Source organism: Nicotiana tabacum, chromosome 4, assembly GCF_000715075.1.
Source record: "Nicotiana tabacum cultivar K326 chromosome 4, ASM71507v2, whole genome shotgun sequence".
NCBI lineage: Eukaryota > Viridiplantae > Streptophyta > Magnoliopsida > Solanales > Solanaceae > Nicotiana > Nicotiana tabacum.
Genome location: NC_134083.1, coordinates 51,841,042 through 51,860,073, shown reverse-complemented (window position 1 = coordinate 51,860,073; position 19,032 = coordinate 51,841,042). Strand labels below are relative to the sequence as shown.

The 19,032-nt window shown below is 39.4% G+C and overlaps 1 non-coding gene across 1 annotated transcript; it reads right to left on the bottom strand.

The window, feature by feature from the left end:
* Window positions 1-11,510: 11,510 nt before the first annotated feature.
* LOC142180451 (small nucleolar RNA R71) lies at window positions 11,511-11,617 on the bottom strand. Its single transcript, XR_012709076.1, has one exon. It is a non-coding gene; the product is annotated as a small nucleolar RNA R71 (small nucleolar RNA).
* Between the last annotated feature and the right edge of the window lie 7,415 nt (window positions 11,618-19,032).

Genomic DNA, 19,032 nt, shown 5'->3' with positions numbered 1-19,032 from the left:
TGAATTACTTGTGTAAATAGTAATCTTTACTTAATTAAATTATTTGATATATTTATATATATGTTGTGAATCGTTAGATAAAAATATTAAAGGATGAAAATCTCATATGCTTGAATTTTCTGTTTAAATTAATTAATTGTTAAAAGAAATTATTCATTCTCCCGAATTTAACTTGTAATTAATATACTCTATTTTCGGAGATACATAAGAAAATGTCACCATTTCTTGTGGAGCTGGCTGAACGCCTTGGCAGGATAAATGCATCTATGGATCGTGTCGCACGTCTCTCGGCAGTGTACACGAAACTATGGATCGGGTCGTACGACCTCGGCAGAAATCGTGCTTAATAATAATAATAATTACACGATACTTGGACAGTTTGTTGCAGCTTGTAAACCTATTTGATAAATTAAAAATTTATTAAAGTTGAATTGCAGCTTGTAAAGCTATTTGGTAAATTGAAAATTTATTGAGATTGAATTGCAGCTTGTAAAGCTATTTGATAAATTGAAATTTTTATTGAAATTGAAGGATTAAATTCATAGATTGGAAATTATTGCATTTTAAGGATTTTTATTTTTTCTGCTAGTTGAATAAAATTATTGTTAACTCTATGAATCATGTCGAGTTAAATAATTATAATTTATTCCATTTATTATTGTTGACCATTAGTGGGTGTCAAAGTCGGCTATCTTGTCTCTACCACTTCGAGATTAGGCTTGATACTTACTGGGTACACATTATTTATGTACTCATACTATACTTGCTGCACATTTTATTATGCAGGTATATATATTTCTAGCGGCCTTGTGGGCGCAGAGGTGTGGTTAAAACTTGTGGGGACATAGGTGAGCTGCATTCTGTATTACGATCCGCAGCCAACAGAGTCTCTTTCAGAGTTATTATATTTTTCCTGTCTAATTTGTATTCCGGACAGATGCTGTATTTTATTTTAACTCCCTAGTAAATGCTCATGCACTTGTTACACCGGGTTTTGGGAATGGTTGTGAATTATTTAGAAATTTAGTTGCTAAAAGTATTTATCATTTACTCTATGAATTTTATCTTTATTATTTCATTGGAGAAATTTTGATTTCAAAAATACTAAAATGGGTAATTAAACTAAGTATGTATTGTTGGCTTGCCTGACAGCGGTGCCCGACGCAATCACGACCTTTAATGGATTTTGGGTCGTGACAAAACTAACAGATATATTCATGTGAAACAAGTTTGGAAGATGTACAGGTTTCAAAAACCAGATAGGAATTGATTACTCACACTAATTGACCAAAACAAAGAATAGTTGTATAAAACCTTCGCTAATAATGGTGAATTTGGTGCATTGTTAGATTGTCCAAGCAATAAACAATATACCTTACCCAAAAGGACAAGTAGTGTAAGTCCCTCGAGCCATTAGCACATTTAAGTGCTATGGTGATGCTTGCTTGGAGGCATTTAGAATTTATATTGGGCAATATAGTAAGCTGCCACGTAAAAGTTTTCTATTATCTCATCTTCAATAGAATTTTTCTAGATCTCAGCGATGATAAAATTAACTGTGTGGCTCTGCAGAATACAGAAGGAGAGCAAGAAGTTGCTTTGGTGTCCAGGATGGTAACAACTGTCAAGAACAGTAGAAGACTGAGTAGTGTCTCTAATGTAAGTTTGATGGTGAAGAAATCGGCAAGCAACAACAATTTGGTATTAGCTCTATACTGGTGGATGATGAATTTGGTGTGATGTTTCATGACATGTCTTTTTAAGATATTAGCATTTTAGCTTTTGAAGTTTTAAATCTAAGAAACAGAGTCATCAATCATGCCAAATAATCTTTTATGTACTTTATATCGCTAAGTGCATTATTTATATTCTGTATTTCTATCCAGTTTTTCATTTGGCACCAAGTTTTGTTCTATTTTTATATTACTACATAGTTTATAGTTGAGATTATGCCTCTGAAATATACATGTAACATCTTAAAGCCCGTTTGGACATAAGAAATTTTTTCCTTTTTTCACATTTTTTTTTGAAAACAATGTTTGGTTATCAAAATCTTATAATTTTTCCAATTTTACTTGAAAATGCATTTTCAAATTTGAAAATCTGGCGAGAACCAGTTTTTCAATTGAAAATAGGAAGGTTACTAGTGTTTAGTTGCAAAATATGTTGAAAAAAAGACATTCAAATATGTTGCAAAAATTATAATCAAACACAACTTCATCTTCAATTCAAATTTTAGTGAAATTTCAAATTTGAAAAAACAAATTAGGATTCATGTCCAAACGCCTACTTAGAATGTGAACGAGATAAGAATATTTCACCTTGATAGTCTTTCTTCGCGTTGGGCCCGTGTCACGGGCCACACCAATCTAGTTTATAGAAAAGCTCAAGGTTTCGACCTGTGCGCTTATTGCCATAAATTTCTATTTGAGCTTATTTTTGACTTTTAACAGCATATATGTAATGTGTCCTCCAACGTGGAAATGAAACATAAGTAGTTTCCACTTTCCCTTTCTACACGCTTTTCGACCTTTTGTTTCTTTATTTTTGCTTCTCTCTTCTCTCTGTGAGTGTGTCATTCTTCTTCCTCTTCTTTTTTGGTCAAATTTATCTTGTGACGTGAAAGTTCCCGCATTACTAAGCAATAGGGAAATTGGCAAATTACTGAGAAAATGATTTTCTGTTTGTTCTGATAGAATTTGAGATCTATTCACACAAACTCAAATTATTATGCATGCAATCAATGAATTATGAAATTGAGGAAGATCGTAGAGAGAAAGTAGAGAGAAAGAATAGGAATTCTCATTAATATGTTAACTGATTCTAGGAATACTAGTACTAACTAATATAAGCACTTCCGGTATTAGTTAGTGGAGGAGCAGCATAAAATTACTAAATTACCCCTCACTTAATACACTAAACTATACGTCTCACTGAATACTCCCCTTAAGCTGGTGGGTGAAAGATATCGAACACACCAAGCTTGCATAAGAGAAGTTGATGTTGAGCAGTGGTTGACGAAATATCTAATCCTCCTTTTCCGTGTCTAGTGTGGCCTTAGATTTCACTGTCCTTTTCCGCTTCATGCAATAGCACGCTCCGAAGCAAGCGGGCTTCGCCGGTAGTAAACTCTTGAATTAGTCGACTCCTGGTTCTCACCTAGATCTGGCCGGATAATAGCAAAATAAAGATCTTAAGGCTCATGAAATATACCATTCCTGATACCCTTCCTTCGTCACATCTATCTCCAAATCAACTGTTTGATATGTTGAATTTAATATCATTACCAATGATTACAATTCAATCAATATATACTAAAATAAAAAAAATAGAATAAATTTCACGTCGACGAGTAAAAAGGGACTACCTAGGATTGAAGAAAACCAGCATCCAGTAAAGCAGAAGAAAGCAACTCGAGTATGAATATTGTATCGCTTAGCCCCGGTCTTTGGTTTAGGATGGATCCGGAATGCATTAGCACAGCTTCCTAAGAGCAGTGTTTCTACCAATTTCACAATAGCGGCCTGTCTTGAACACTACTCTCAGCCTGTCGTAACAACGAAAGAAAATTCCACATACCGAAAAAGAAATTGACCCACTTGGTCGTTCAGAATAGTGGAATGGAAGGCAGTAAAAGAATTAAATATTCCTTTCTTTTCCAATCGCTGACCACACTAGGTGCTACCGTGGTAGCAAGAGTGTCCAGACGGTGACAATTGAGAGGTTGTCATTGAGCATTCCTAGTCACACGGGAAAAGAGGTCAAATGACACTCAAACAGCCGGTACGTTTTCCGGCTCAAACGGGCGAGGGCTTATAATTTGCTTGCAATGTCGGTTTTTCGCTTTTAGTAAGAAGTAGAAGTAGAGGGCGCCATTTGCTCCATACTTCAGGAAAAGTAGGTCAAAGACAGAAAGATAGTACCAGTGACATCTCTAATTTTGCCGAGGGAGTAACCCCATTTTTCACCTTGAATTGGTCAAAATATACGGACTTTCTTACTTTTCGTGGGGGATTAGATCCAATGCTGCTAGTCGGTTTAATCATGGAACGTCCAAAAAGCCTGGTTAAATGCTCCTTTCGGAGACTTTGATAAAGAATCTCTTCCTTCGGCGAACGGCTGGACGCTTTCTTTACTTCTTTTAGGGTATTTGGAAATAGATTTAGAAGTTAAAAAAGTTCCGTATCTTGTGTCGCCTACATAGGGTAGAAAATACTGATCTCGTATCGTGCTACTGCCTTGACCTAGGATTCTTTTCCTCACATCGGATCATGAACTGAAAAAGGTTATGTTAAAAGAGATGGCTATGAAACTAGTGCAAACAATATGTTGAAATAGTAGATTGTTTACGGTATAGACGCTTATGACCTCCCCCTCTATGCCTTGCGGTAATGATTCCTATGGCATTACGACCTTTACCACAATGATGCATTTCCTTCAATTGGGTGGTTTTCCATTTTTCATTGGAACTCTACTAAAACTAAAAAAGAAATCAAGTTTGCTTATCTCTCGTTTGTTTTGGGTACAAAATGTCACATGTTCAAATCCTGTCATCCCTATCTATTACTGCTCAAAGGAGCAGTAACAAGGGATCAATTGAGATAGCTTCAAATTGGACATAATCTTTGATTTTTATCATGCTATTCTAGTATATGCATACAAAAGCCTTCAAAGTATCTTTTTGATAGGTGCCTTTATTTGTATAGTGAATTCGCTGCTGATATATCTCGCCCAGTGTCCCTCTCCTTCCCCCGCAGCCTTCCGACCTGCAGGACCTCTTTTTTTGGGGAAGGATAGTGGGTAGGGCTTATCTCTTCGATTAGCCTCTAGCTCGGTAACAAGAGAGAGATTGACCATGATTTCTAATGCTTTTCAAAAACCATTTGATACTCTAGTATCTTCACCCTTGCACCCCCTATGCTACTCTCCTTTGAAGGTGAAACCCGTTTGAAGGCAAGTCATGGTATCCGGGATCGGACATCGAAAGGAAAAATTACCAAACGTCTAGCATTCCCTCACGCTTGGCGCCAATGAGATTTTTATTTGAGAGAAAAAATAGATCAGATCCGGACGCGGCTATTGCTCCGCGGCGATACGGACTCGGCCTGATCTTAGGCCCTGACTCACCCTCCGTGGACGAACCTTGCCTAGTGGTATTTTTATGGGGATTCTATTTATCGATGTAGGATCCCTATTCAATATCACTGCAGTACCTTTTCGGGTGGCCCATTGCTAGAAGCTCCAGCGCTAAGGTGGTTGGTGTGGTAAGACAAGCAACTCCTCTTTCCAAAGAAGAGTGCTCCCCCGAGCTACTTTATTAATGATGGGAATAACAAAGCAGAAATTTGGAAATGAGCACGAAATGTCAATATATGAATTGTTTCCTCTCTCGTTCTTAGAATTCAACATTTATGATATGCTATGCATCTTGTTCGCCCACTCTTCATTCAGGGTGATTCGAACCTGACACTTGAAAAAGCAACTTTCAAGGTCTTGTCGCTTCGGTGAATTACTTGAGCCCTGATACATTTTCGGTGCCATGGTATCTCGTACACATTCTGACGATTGGTCGAGCAAATAAGTCAACTTCAAAGTGGATTTGTTGTGCAAAGAGTGCATTATGACTCGTGGCCGCCGTTCTTTTTTGAGACACATAGGCTGTTATAGATGTATCAAAAAAGACTTTTTGAAACGCGGAATCCTAGAATGGAATCATTGCAGAAGAAAGGTATAACGCTTGGGAACCGGTACATGATTAAGCCTTTAAGAATGCAGATGAGTGTTTGCTGTCAGCTTTTTTGGTTCGGTAATGGAATCAATAATTATCGTATCTGTGGTGTGCCCTATCGCCCTAAATCTAAGTGATGGAAGCCTCACTATCTTTGTATGCTTTCGCCGCTCATTATCATTAAAACCGTGGTTAGGACTTCCAGATTTGGGAGTGTTAACGCCGAGTGTCGCGCGGGCCTTATGTTAACTGGATATCCTACCTCCACTGTTAGTAAGTGGCAGCAAGACTTGAATCCTGGACCTCTGCATGCTCTACTATGGTGAATTGTGTAAACTGTCTCATCTAAAAAACTTAGATATCAGAGAGGGAATACTTTGATTTAGTTAATTATGTATTAACAGCTAGTACATCATTGTTGAGTTAGAATACCCACCGATGAGCACATTGAACTATCCATATGACTGAGAGTAGATAGAAATAATGCTTGCAAGGAGTCCTATTAAAATCAAGAAATATATGCCTGTCTTCCATCCACACCAGAATAAATAGAGTTTTCCAAAAAAATCAAGAAAAAAGGCTCCCCGAAGTACACAAAATACCAGCTGGTACAAAGCAAGCCAGTAAGCTTGACATACCAGACTAGCAGATAGTGGGCAAATTTAGGAGATGAAATCCTGATTATATTACTGCAGGCTAAATTTTTATTTGAAAGAGCAATCCAGAGAAAAGAATCGTTTAGATAATACCTTTTATCCAAATCTCATCTACTGAAAAAGGGAGCCCCTTTAATCACCTGAAGAGAATTTTAGGTAGAATTGGCATAATTATTACCGTGAGGATTGAGCTGCCAAAAGAGACTTTCATTATCTCCTAGCACAGCATATCTGAATTCACTATAGGGTTAAGAGTGACTTGCTTACACTGCTGAATAACCTTCACTTTAGCGAGCTTGAATGCCCGTTCGATTTCTTATCGATTCCCAACCAACTTTGAGAATAAATGACTCCTCCCGAGATAAAAGAAAAGATTGGAAATTTATCTTTTCAGAGTTATCGCCCCAATAAAAAAATGCGTTCGACCTTGGCTTGGGGGTTGGATCCTAGGCCCAACTAACAATAAAATACAACACCAGGTAATCCCTTGGTTAATAAGTCTGCAAGCTATTGAGAGAAGGGAACATAGTGAGGAAGAATAAGCCCAGACTTAATTTTTTTCTAGCACAAAATTACAAGCAAGATCAATGTGCTTGATGCGCTCATGGAAAATGGGATTGCTAGCAATTTGGATAGCTGCCTTGTTGTCGGAGAACATGGACACAAGCTGAGAGATAGTAAGTCCTAACTCCTGTAACAGACCAACTACCCAAGTAACTTTAGCTACTTTTGCTGCCATGTTCCTGTATTCAGCCTCTGCAGAGCTTCTACTTACAGTGTGCTGCTTCTTAGACTTCCATGAAATGAGAGCTTCCCCTAGTTTGACAACATATCGTGTGACTGACCTCCTTGTGTTAGGGCAGGAGGCCCAGTCTGAGTCACACTATGCAGACAAATTGGTGATAGGACCAGCAGGCAGTAACACCCCTAAACTAGGAGAGCCTTTGAGGTATTTTACTACTCTGAAGGCTGCCTCCAAGTGTGATTGTTTAGGCCTCTGCATGAATTAGCTTAAACTCTAAACTACAAAGCTAATGTCTGGCCTAGTGATGGTGAGGTACATTAGGCTGTGACATCTTCAAGCTCTAAATCATCAATCTTTCCTATACGAACATCATAATCAACAGTGGTCAATTTTTGATTGAGTTCCAAAGGTGTCTTAGCAGGTTTATATCCACTCAAGCCAACTTGAGAAATAAGCTCCAGAGCATACTTTCTCTAGTTAAGCAATATCCCATTTTTTATCTCAGCACTTCAATTCCAAGAAAGTATCTCAACTCACCAAGGTCTTTAACTTTAAATTGATTGTGCAGGGTCATTTTAGCATCTTCTATCAGTGTCAGATGACTGCCAGTAATCAACAAATCATCCACATAGATAAGGATGACAACTAAACCATCTCCTTTTCTTTGGTAAATAAAGAGTGATCAAAGGCACTTTGATTATATCCATTCTCTGTCAAAGCTTCAGTAAGCTTGATATTCCATTGTCTGGAGGATTGTTTGAGCCCATATAAAGACTTTAGAAGCTTACAAACTTTGTTCTCCCCATGTTTGGTAAAGCTTTGGGGCAATTTCATGTAAATTTCTTCATATAAATCACCCTGTAAAAAGGCATTATTGACGTCCATTTGATACAAAGGACAACCTTTGGAAGTGGATATATTGATAACAAGTCTCACTGTGACCATTTTGGCCACAAGTGAGAAAGTATCAAGATAATCAAGCCCTTCCTTTTGATTGAATCCTTTGGCAACTAAACGAGCCTTGAATCTTTCTACTTCTCCAATTGCTTTGTATATGACTTTGTAGACCCATTTAGATCCAATGACTTGCTTTCCTATAAGTAAATCAATCAGTTTCCAAGTTCCATTGTCTTCAAGTGCTTGTATCTCCTTATGCATGGCTTCAACCCTTTTGTTATCTTGAACTGTCTCCTTGAAAGAGCTAGGTTCAATGCAAGCTGAAAAAGCCTTCAAATAGGACTGGTATCTTGTCGTTAGAATCCCATAGTATAACCCTTTGGACAAAGGACATAAGCACTGACCAACAGTACTCTTTGTTGTCACATAATCTTTTAACCAAATGGAAGGTTTGGAGATTCTTCCTCCTTTTCTGATATCATGGGCTATCTCCTAAACTTGTAGTCATTGAGTGGAAGGTTCTGGTGGTTGTGGTGACATCTATGGTGACATTGTTGTGTCACTCAAATTATCTTGTGGAGTGTCTGCTGCTGGTGTCAATGTTTCTGTTGAAACTGCATCAGTTGATGTAGTATTTTGATTCTCATGAGCTTCTGGAAAAGTTTCAAGATGTGTCATTTGTTGCTGAGTATCATCATCATCATCTAGCTGAGATGCCGATTCACCTTGAATATTAAGTTGAGCTGGTTGTGATGGAATTGGTTACACAAACTCTGACTGTTTGGGAAATAATTCAGTAGAATCCAATTCAACATTCTTGAATGGGAACACATCCTCCCTAAAGCTAACGTCCCTGCTAACCAGAAAGATCTTTCTTTCCAGATCATAAAGTCTGTAGTCCTTCTGAGTTGTTGAGTACCCCACCAATACACTCCTGTTTGCTCTTGGACTAAACTTATCTCCTTTTGGGAGGTTACTAGCATAACATAGACGACCAAACACCCTAAGGTGATCTATGTCAGGTGATTTATTGTATAGGAGTTCATGAGGTGACTTCCCTTTCAATAAAGAAGTGCGCCATTTGTTAAGTAAATACACAGCAGTCTTAACACATTCTCCCCAAAACCTGTTAAGAATTAAACTTTGAAACTTTAATGCTCTAGCTACTTCCAGAATATGTCTACATTTCCTCTCTACTACCCCATTCTATTGAGGTGTGTAGGGATATCTACTCTAGTGAACAATTCCTAATGAAGAAAACAATTTATTGCAGCTAGAATTAAAGAACTCAGTACCATTATCAAACTGATGGTAGGCTATAATTGCGTATTTTGGTAATTAATTACACTCTAATTCGCTGCACTTTACTAGTGTTTGAGCTTTAAATGGTATAATTTTACACTGAGTGTATGTTTTATGCTTTGTAGGAGCAATTCCGAGTTACGATGAGGTTGTGGAGTTAATTTGAGCTATTATGGAGCTTTGAAGTCTGAGTAAAAGCCCATGGATTAAGTATGGATCGTAATCAAGGATTAACGGACAATAATGCACTTAGTGAAGAGAAGAGAAGAATGGAGCAGGAAGCCACCCAGGTGTGCGCCGTGCACTGGGCCCGCAAGTGGAACAAAACACTGCCTAAAGTACGCGACCATATGCGCGATCACCTGCCCAGGTGCGCGGCCGTGCACGTCCTGTCCGGAAAATTTCCCAAACCTATTTTTCTAATTTCGGAGGTGACTCCTCTTGACCGATATGAAGCCCAGCTCATCTAAAAAGAGGGCAGTTGGGATTTTTAGGCATTTTTGACCTAGAGAAGATTGGAGAGACACCAAGGGAGAAGACTCAAGAATTTATCAAGATTTTAATCTATAATCGGTGCAATACGAGAGTTTGTATCAAATCTTTAGAATTGATGTTTTCTTTGTTCTTAAACTTAAATAAGATATCCTACTCCATTATTATGGAGTAATTTCTATATGGGTGTTGATAGATATAGTGTTTCAATAGATTAGGGATTTGATTCTTGATACTTGCTAGAATTAATTGATGGAGCTTGATTTGTATTGTGGAGTTATTTAGTATTTTGCTTAATTGAAAGAGAAGTATGATATTAAATTTCTGCACATCTTATGTTGTAGTTTAAATTCACGATTCAAATAGGTAATCGAAGGATCCTCTCGAATTGTTGATTGAACGAGAAAATAAGGAATATTCGTGAGAAAGTACCCTTTAGATCATAAACATCACTTTTATTCTTGCCATTTTTTACCATGTTTCAATTGGTTTAATTACTGAAACTAGTGCTTAATCGAAAGAGGAATATTAGCTTCAAATGTAATCTGATAATCGGTTGAATTCGTCAGAAACGATCGTATTATAGAGTGAATTAACTCAAGAATTGGATCCCGAGTCAGTTATCGTGCACCTATCTAGTCAATTACCCTTATTTTCCTCATAAATATTTCTTCGTGCTCACTTGCCCTTTTTAGTGATTAATTATTATGCACTTGAACTTCAATAGTTAATCGTAGTAATAGATATCCAACCAAGTGTTAATTTTCCTGGATAGTAATCAACTGGAGATTATTCAAACATTGTTTAATGCCAATCCCTATGGAGACAATAATTAATCTATAATATCTTTGACTAGCGAGCACAATTTAAGTGTGCCGCTCGTCAAATTTTGGCGTCGTTGCGGGGGATTGGAAATCGATAGTGTTAAAAATAATTTGTAGTACTAATTCAGGAACCAATTTTTACTTTAGTGTATTCACATTTTTCTCACTTGCGCGCAGGGTACAAATTTTGATTTCTCTGGTGTATGAATCGATCCTCTTCAAGGGAAGTGATACCATACGAACTAGAGTTGGAAAAACATGTGCGACGTCTGAGAGAGGAAAGAGAATTAATAGAAAACATTTTGGGACAAACTTCAACTCCAGTTATCATGGAAAATAAGGACAACGAAGGAGTAGACTTAGCTGCAAGGGAGGCAGCACAATAAGAAGCTACACGGAGGATTGCTGACGAAATAGTCGAACTAAATAGGGGCCGAAGGTTCAATCTTAACTGAACTTTGGTCGAAGACTAGTTCGAGAATGCAGTACCTCGGCCGGGAAGATCATTGGGTGACTATGTTAGGCGTGTATATAATCAAGGAATGCCAAGTGTCAGACCTCCACCCATAGCAGCAAACAACTTCGAATTGAAGTAAGGTTTGATTCAAACTATCCAAAATAATTGCACTTTTAGAAGGAAGACGAACGAAGATCCTAATACTCACTTGATGGACTTCGACGATATCATGAACACCTTCCAATACAATGGAGTATCAAATGATGTTGTCTACTTAATTGCATTTCCTTTTTCACTGAAGGACGACACGAAGCAATGGCTTCGCATCTTACCCGCAGGTTCTATAAGGACATGTGAAGATATGACCAAGAAGTTTCTTGACAAATACTTTTCGGCTGCAAAAACACGAAAGATCAGAAGGGAAATTCATAATTTCTGCCAGAAGGCGACAGAAACGATTTTTGGAGCTTGGGAATGATTCAAGGAGATAGTCAGGAAGTGTCGGCACAATGGAATTGATTTGTGGATGCAACTCTAGGATTTTTAGGATGGATTGACATCGTCCTCGCGACGAACTCTGAATACTGCATGTGGAGGTCTAATAATGAAGAAAACGCTAGAGGAGGTTGTCTTAATCCTTGATGAATTATCTGATGATGCTAACCAGTGGCCGGCTGAGACTAATGACAGAATAAAATCAGTTGGGGTTCACCAGGTGGACTCTAACACATCTATGCAAGCCCAGCTAGACGCCATGGCTAAGATGATAAGAACTTGACATTAGTTAAGGTATAAAGTGAGCCGCAAATAGCATGTGACTTCTGTGGATTGGGACACCCTACACACAAGTGTCAAACATCAGATGAGGAAGTCAATGTAGTGGGGAACTTTAATAGAGGAAACTACCAAGGTGGAAACCACTATAATGCTATGGGTCAAAGACATCAGGATTTTTCGTGGAGTTCACCTAGCGGAAGCCTGAATTCATGGCAGCAAGACAATCCTTGACCTCAGGGTCAAGAACCGCCAGGTTTCCAAAATCATCAGAGGCAGCAATACCAGACACAACAGCCAAATCAGTCTAGTATAGAAGATCTCATGAAGGCATTCATCAACAAATCAGAAGAAAAATTTGAGACTCAAGGAACTGCCATCCAGAATTTAGAAAGACAATCGGGACAAATTGGAAATATGTTATCTGGGAGGACTCCTGGGACTTTGCCCTCTGACACTGAAAATAACCCAAAAGAAACAATCAAAGTTGTATCTCTAAGAAGTGGCAAAATATTGGCTGATCCAGCGGTAAAAGCTAGACCCGAGATAATGAGTAAGCAGGCGGAGACATCAGTAGAAAAAGAAAGTGAAGATCAGAAAGGCTAGAGTAGTGGGTTACGAAGGGAGATTGAAGAAAGTAGACATATGCCAGCTCTGCCATTTCCCCAAAAGATGAAGCGGGAAAAACATGACAAATATTTTGGGCGATTCTTGGAAATGCTCAAGCAACTCTATGTGAACATTCCTTTCATGGAGGTACTCACTCAGATGCCTGCTTATGCAAAGTTCTTGAAGGAAATCTTATCTAGCAAGAGAAAACTGGAAGAGAGAACCATAGTCAAGTTGAATGCCCACTGCAATGCCATATTACAAAATAAAATTCCCCAAAAGTGTGGGGACCCAGGAAGCTTTACCATACCATGCTCGTTGGGAGTGGAAAATTCGATAAGTCCCTCTGCGATTCTGGTGCATCAATAAATCTAGTGCCTCTATCTGTATTTAGAAAACTAGAAGCTACAGAGGAGCGAAAGCTGGTGGAACTACTGAAGAAGCGCAAGAAGGCCATTGGCTGGAGTATATATGATATTCAAGGAATCATTCCAGCAATTTGCATGCACAAAATCTTGTTGGAAGAAAATAGCAAACGAGTCTTCAGGCCCAACGCAAGCTGAACAAAAATTTGGAGGAGGTAGTGCACAAAGAGATCATCAAATTATTAGATGCGGGAGTGATTTTCCCCATCTCTGACAGCCAGTGGATTAGTCCAGTACAAGTTGTACCTAAGAAGGGCGGCATGACGGTGGTGAGAAATGAAGATAATGAATTGATTCCCATAAGAACAGTCACTGGGTGGAGAATGTGCATTTATTATAGAAGGCTGAATGATGCAACAAGGAAGGACCACTTTCCACTCCCCTTTATTGATCAAATGCTAAAGAAAGTGGCTGGACATGGTTGCTACTGCTTCTTGGATGGGTACTCAGGCTATAATCAGATACCCATTGCCCCAAAAGTTGTTGAGAAGACTACATTCACATGCCCGTCAGGTATTTTTGCTTACAGGAGAATGTCATTTGGGTTATGTAATGCACCTGCCACTTTTCAAAGTTGCATGATGTCTATATTCCCCGACTTAAATGGGAAGTGTCTTGAAGCATTCATGGATGATTTCACCCTTTTTGGTGATGACTTTGAAGACTGCTTGAATAACTTAGAGCTCGTGCTTGAATGTTGTGAAACCACGCCCTTAGTCCTTAACTGGGAAAAGTGTCACTTCATGGTAAAAGAGGGAATTGTCTTGGGCCACAAAGTAACTGCGCAGGGAATTAAAGTTGACAGAGCCAAGGTGGACGTAATTGCTAGACTCCCTCCACCAACTTCTGTGAAGGGGATAAGGAGTTTTTTGGGACATGCGGGATTCTATAGGAGGTTCATCAAAAACTTCTCCAGCATTACCAAATCGTTAACTGCATTTCTAACAAAGGATGCCAAGTTTGTTTTCAATGTGGAATGCTTATGAACATTCGAATTGATAAAGAAAAAGCTGGTAAGTGCCCCTATTATTGTGACATCTGATTGGAGCCAGCCATTTAAGATAATGTGTGATGCCAGTGATGTAACTGTGGGTGCAATTCTGGGGAAAGGAAAAGATAAGATGTTTAGGCCGATTTACTATGCCAGCAGAACGTTGAATGAAGCTCAAGTCAACTATACCACTACTGAGAAAGAGTTCTTTGTTGTAATCTTTGCTTTTGACAAGTTCTGATCATACCTAGTAGGGAGCAAAGTGATCGTTCACATGGATCACTTGGCCTTGAAATATTTGTTGAATAAGAAGGAATCCAAGTCGCGTCTGATGCGGTGGGTGTTGTTGCTCCAAGAGTTAGACTTGGTGATCAAAGACGGGAAAGGCACAGAAAATCAAGTCGCCGATCATCTATCTCGACTTGAGAAACCTCCAGTTGAAACAGTCGACGTGAGGGAAGAGTTCCCTGATGAGCAGATTTTCTCCATTGATGCAGTCTATGAAAGACCGTCTTGGTATGCTGATATAGCCAATTCTTTAGCCAGCGGATGGTTACCTCGTGACTCTCTCATGATCAAAGAAGGAAGCTTCAAGGTGAGGTAAAAGTTATTTTTGGAATGATCCTCTCTTATTTAAACTGTGTGCAAATGGGGTGATTCGAAGGTGTGTACCTGAAGGAGAAATGGGAAGCATTCTTTCTCATTGCCACGATGGAGCAGCTGGAGGATGCTAGGGTAGAAATTGCACTGTAGCAAAGGTCATTGAAACCGGTTTCTACTAGCCTAGGTTGTACAAAGACGCTAAGGCGTATGTAGCTGCATGTGACAAATGTCAAAGGATAGGTAACATCAGCAAGAGGGATGAGATGCCACTACACTCCATTCTTGTATGTGAAATTTTTGATGTTTGGGGCATTGACTTCATGGGTCCGTTTCCATTGTCTTTTTCATATGGGTATATTCTAGTAGATGTTGATTACATCTCTAAATGGGTCGAAGTAATTCCTACTAGGACCAATGATGCTCGGGTAGTGTGTGAGTTCCTACGAAAAAGCATATTTACCCGATTTGGAAAACCTCGAGTAATTGTCAGTAACAATGGGTCGCACTTTATGAACAGACAATTTTCTGCACTACTTTCCAAGTATGGGGTTACACACAAAATAGGAAGCCCATACCATGCCCAAACTAGTGGGCAATTTGAAGTGGCTAACCATGAAATAAAATAAATTTTTGAAAAGACGGTTAGTGCTTCTCGCAAGGATTGGTCTGTAAAAGTGGAAGAAGATCTATTGGCATATAGAATCACATTCAAAATAACCATAGGGACCTCACCATTCAAATTAGTCTATGGAAAATCGTGTCATCTACCTGTTGAAATAGAACATAAAACTTACTAGGCTATTAAGATGCTTAATCTCGATCTTAGTCTTGCAAACAAACACAGGTTGGCGCAGATGAACGGATTAGAGGAGTTTAGACTGGACGCGTATGAAAATGCGCGTATCTTTAAAGAAAATACCAAGAGGTGGCATGATCGTCTGACTAAGCCAAGGGAATTTCAGGAAGGAGACAAAGTCTTACTATACAATAGTAGACTTAGATTATTTCCCGAAAAATTCAAATCAAGATGGACAGGTCCGTATGTGGTGAAACATGTCTCACCGTACGACGCCGTTGAAATTCAGGATAAAAAAAGGAATGAAGGCTTTAAGGTGAATGGGCACAGGTTAAAATAGTACGTTGTTGGAGGATTTGACAAGCAATCCTCTAGCATCGTGATCAATTGAGCCTAAATGACGTAGTCAAGCTGACAAATATAACTTAGAATTACTTCTAAATCTTCTATTGGTTAGATTTTTCACTTTTATTTATAGTGTAGAATAGATAGAAATTAGTGTATATTATGATGTGGCAGGTGCAGGAAGGTACATGTCGTGGAAGGTAGGAATTAAGGTGCTGAAAGTCCTCTTTTGAGTGTATCTCTGTGCGACCGCGCACATGGGGCGCACCTCGTGCATTTGGTCATGCAGCAGGCAACGTTATACGAAGCAGGACGTGCATGGACGCGCATCTGATGGGGCGACCACACACTTGGTCGCATAATTTCATCAGTGTACTGCCTCAAGTGTGCGGCCGTCCACCGACCGCGCACCTACCGCGCATCAGGTAAGTTATTTTTTCCCTTTTCATTTTAATCTCGGACGACCACTGCTAAAAAACCCCAATCCTAAAAATCCCTCTTTCTCTCCCCTACACAATTCAACCTTAAATCGATCCCCCCTTCTCTCATCCCCTATTTGCAAGACAACAACAACACACCACCCCCATCCTCTTATCCCTTCACCCAACCTCACGTGTTTTCTCTCCCAAATCCCTTCAGGTAAGTGAGATGCTTTCTCTCTCTTTCTTCCCCTAGTTATGGTTTTTGATTTTGCTTGTGTTGTAGCAGATTTTTGTTTTATTTTATTGTTGTTTTTTTCCTCTCCTTTTATGCTCCTTATCTTGTGGTGTGGAAGTCGAGTTTCACCATGGAGACTGACCATATAGTTGTTGGGAGTGACATTGGTGTATCCTTAGTCTAATTAGGGATGAATTTGAGTTGTGGGGGTTAGGATGAACTGTGCATGTTATGTGTTTGTGAAATTGCCTCAATGAGATTGTGTGTAATGTTGTGACCAAGTGTAAGGGTGAAGTCTGAGTAGCCTCTCTTGGTTCTCCATGTGATTAATTAGCTAATAGTTTGCGGTATGTTGCATGTACTATGGCGCCACCCAAGAAACGAAAAAACATAGGTGCCTCCACAAGTGGTCATGCAGGCACATCCCGTCATGACCTTCGGCATCAGCTTGCCCGTATGATCAGAATAACTTTGTCTCTTGGGAAGCCCAGGAACGATTCCAACACAAGGCTAGCAAGAAGCCCATACCAGAGAGGGGAATTGATATTGGGTCCCTACAGAATGACTGTCCCCGCGTATATCATGAATTGGTCAGGCGCGGCTTGGGGATATTCTTTGAAGAACCTGACGAGGTGGACATAATGGTTGTTCAGGAGTTTTATGCAAATTGCCCGGAACATGACGCACATGTCTGCATAGTTAGTAAGAAGAGAGTAGACTTCTCCAAAGAGGCTATCTGAAGGGACCTATCATTTGTCGGAATTCGTGGAAGATCCGGATACAGTTGACTACTACGCCACGCACAGTAGAGAGCCATACATGTGGTGCTTGTTCTTCGCAACCATTTGTGTACCAGGAAAGGAGGTAGTGTGGATAAAGGAGGGGCAAAAATTTCACTCGGCTTCGCTGACCTTTGAAGGAAAGTGATGGCTCTACATTATCAATAACGCCTGCTGCCTTCAGGAAATACCACTGAGGTGAATGGTTCACGGGCGACTCTCATTTGGTGCTTTGTCAATGGCCACGATTTTGATGTGGCTCATATCCTTCATGCAGAGATGTTAATTTGCTATCTTGTGCAGAGGTATGGGTTCTTCTTCCCATCATTAGTCACTCGGTTATGCCGTGGGGAACGAAAGCCAGAAAACAGGGACTCAGATGGAAAAGTGAAGCGTGAACATAAATTTCAGGCTGATAAAGTTATAATAGGGAAGGACCCTGTTGAGCCTACTGAGGCGGTTAGTGAGGACTCTAATGCACCTGACATGGGCAATAAGGTTCAAGGTGAAGATGCCGCTGCTTCTCCACCGCATGAGCAGGGTGTTGGGCAACTTCAAGTGGCGGATGGGACACAAGAATGGGCGCTAGAGAAGGAGATGGCAGAAATACGTACCTCAGTCACTGACTTGGGAGCTCGAATAGACGCCCTTTCTACACAGAATGCCAAATTCAAGAAGAAGATCATGGCTTGGCTGCATGCACTTGACCGGGCTTGTCATCTGGACCCCGGAACCGTCTCTGACATGGACTAACTTCATCAGGGGAGTTTTCTTAACCTTTGCATTTTTTGTGTGTCATGGGGACATGCCACCAATTAAAGTGTGGGGTGGGGAATATTTGTATGTTGTATATATATGAGCTTTGTTTTTAGTAATCGTAGTTGTTGTTGTTCGTTGCAGTCGTTGCAGTGGTTAGAGATAGAAAATTTTTAATTTTTTTTATTTTTCCCGACGATGGATATCATTCGACGGGTTTCATGAGGAATTAAAGTCGAACGAAAAAAATATTTTCTCTTGTTAGGTAGTGTATTAATCCCTCCTTGATTTTTCTTCGTGTCGCGGTTCTTTTCCAAGAGTTTGTTTTAGGAGTAAGTGCCCTTAACTCTGAATTGAATGAAAGTCAACATCTGTGAACTCTATTATTCCTTGAGAATAGTTAGTGCTCTAGTTGTGACGCTTAGGCTCTATTTTTGACTCTCATAGAAGTACCTTAATTTGTATGTTCTTGACTTTGCTTAACTGCCTTCCCTATGCTGTTTTGATGATTCCGATCCTGAGTGAGTATGTGCCATGTGTGGGTGAGGTTTCGTATTATTCATGGCATTACATTTGATGTCTAGAACTTGCCTTGTGTGTTTGCAAAGAGAAATGGTAGATAAATTCAGTCCTGTGTCCTTGAAATTGTTGTGAACTTTGTAAAAGTTGAAGTGTGGGGTGGTTGGTTTGGCTTTTGAGTGGAACTAATGAAATAAGGAGACAGGTGCGCTAGTTTGGAAAGGTAAAAGCCATTTGAATTGTAAAAAAAATCTTTGATAGTGGTGACCCTCGATGTAATTGTGCTTAAGGAAATAGGGAGTTAATATAATTTGATGTGAAGGTGGAGTATGGTTTGACATAAGTGTGGAGTTGAATGGTTGAGTATATGTATTGAAAGTGTTTAGGGAGGTGTAGTCACTCGTATATCCACATGTATCCTACCCGTCCCGTAGCCTACATTACAACCAATTAAAGTCTCACTTCATCCTTAACTGAATGAACTCAATTAGTAGAGTAGTACATTACGTGCAAGCCTATAGTACGTCTTTTGTGGCATATGAATGTTATTTCTGATAGTGAGTGAATTCTTTCTATCTTGAGTTCTTAATTGTTCTAAATGTCTTTTATATGTGTAATTACTCTCTATGTTTGTGTGAGGGCACTGGATTCATGAAGGAAAGGTAATGCTTGACTTC